The sequence below is a fragment of the Limulus polyphemus genome, unplaced genomic scaffold (genome assembly GCF_000517525.1).
Source record: "Limulus polyphemus unplaced genomic scaffold, Limulus_polyphemus-2.1.2 Scaffold3513, whole genome shotgun sequence".
Lineage (NCBI taxonomy): Eukaryota > Metazoa > Arthropoda > Merostomata > Xiphosura > Limulidae > Limulus > Limulus polyphemus.
In genome coordinates, this window is record NW_013669123.1 from 2,489 (window position 1) to 4,733 (window position 2,245).

Here is a 2,245-nt window from a genome sequence, read left to right on the forward strand (position 1 = left end):
CATTTCGAATGTCATCAAACTAAAGTCATATAAATGCTACAAGTTTTGTTTTACAGACAATTTCAGTAAAGCTTCTGGGAAGTTGTTATTATTTCTTTTTTGTCTTTGCTTATGTTTTCTGTCGATTTTTACATGTACTGACTGCTAGAGGATGATCTCAGAGACGGTCGATAGCTTGAATTATTGGGTATTTAATTAACTAAGGTGTTACATATTGCTGGAAACGAGTTTTGACTAGCTGCCTTCTCTACCGTGTGCCATTTCTAAATTAGTGACAGCTGGCGTAGTTTTGCGTGAAATTCAACAAATAAACACTTATTTTGTGTTTGGAGGAGGCTTTATTTGCAAATTGAATTAAAAATGAGAATGAAACTGGATTTTGTTTGCAAAAATTAGGCCTTTTTTTGCTTTCACTATTAATGGTTATATCTCTCAAGAAGAAAGACAAAATTTTTCATGCTTTCAAATCAAATACTGGGTTGATTTATTTATTTTGGGCAGCCTTAAAATCGAGTATTTATATGCTAAAATTCTCTGTACAGGACAGTTTATAGTAATTCAGGAATACTCCCTATTGACATCCGAAGACACGCTCTCAGAATCCAATTTAAAACGACACTTTTAATAAAGGTTATAATAGCCATATTGGACCAGTAATGTCGTTTGTTTCAGAAATTGTGTGCAAAGCTACACAAAAAGCTATCTGCGCATGGCTGTCTCTAAGTTTGAACTGATAGACTAGGTCAATGGTCCCCAACCTTTTGTGGCCTTTGTACCCCCCCCCCCTAAAAAGTGTGCATTAGACATTTCTTCTTTGCGACATTTGGGGGAAAACGGACCTTGTATGGGCCTCTTCCGCACACCACCTGGGCCATCATTTCGCACCCCTGGACAAGAAGGAAGACAGCTAGTCAACATCATCCACAGCGAATTTTTGTTTGATCGAATAGTGAAAATTGAATGTCGCATTATAAGTGCGGGGCGAATTTTTGCGGGAATGGGCTGCGAACCATGAACCTTCAAATTCAAAGTCTGAGCAGGTAACATTTAAACTCGGCCGGCTTACTAGTAATGTAAAACGAAAAAAAAAAGACACACCAGTTTCTTCCCGAAAGGAAAAAAAAAAACCCTCAACATTATATGTTTTTAAATTTACTCAAAACAAACAAACAACAACAACAAAAAATAACTTTTGCGTTATTTCTAGTGCCATTATTAAACAGATACTACCTTGTCGGTACGTTGTTTGCCCCAAAGGTACGTTGTTTGCCCCAAAGGAACCCATTTTCTGGTAAATGGAATTTTTACGACCAAATAAATATTATCATGGGGATAATTTTAGTTGTTTTAATTTGTTATAACTTAGATAAATTAATGGATGGACGCCCAGTAACATTTAAAACTTCGCGGGTACGTTAATTATCCTTTTTTTCAAACCTTCACTTATCACAACACTAGCGGATACACGAGGGGTTAGGGACCCCACTTCCAATAAACTACCAAACAAAAGTATTCTTTGGCTTGATAAAGAAAGGAAATTTTTAATTTTTAGAAAGGTTTAATGACTTGGTGGAAGACTTCCCCCTCACTACTAAAACTTCTGGACGAACCACTTTACAGCACTCGCCATCGGCTTTTTATACACACCTTTAAACTATTTATGCAACTTTCAAGTTTAACCAAATTCTATCTCGCGGAGAGTTCCTTAGTATACCTGTCAAATCTGACCAAACAAGTTATTATGCAAAAAAATAGACATATTTAAATGTTCAAGTTATTAAAAGTGTTTTGAACTGAAATCAAAGTATGTTGAATTACAATAAAGGTTTTATAGACCTAAATTGTTTTTACTGTAATCTATGTTTTATGTAAAGCTTTTCACCCTCCCACCCCCCAGTGGCACAGCGGTGTGTCTGCGGACTTACAACTCTAGAAACCGGGTTTCGATACCCATGGTGGGCACAGCACAGACATCCCTTTGTATAGCTTTGTGCTTAACTACAAACAATAACAACATTTTTCATGACAACCCTGTAACGCATCGTAATACAGGCTAAGACACTTTACCTCTATTGCGTTATGTACTGTTTGAATGGTCCCCAAAATGATTTTTTACAATTCGTTATGTAATGTTTGAATGGTCCACAAAATGATTTTACAATTCGTTATGTAATGTTTGAATGGTCCCCAAAATGATTTTTACAATTCGTTATGTAATGTTTGAATGGTCCCCAAAATGATTTTT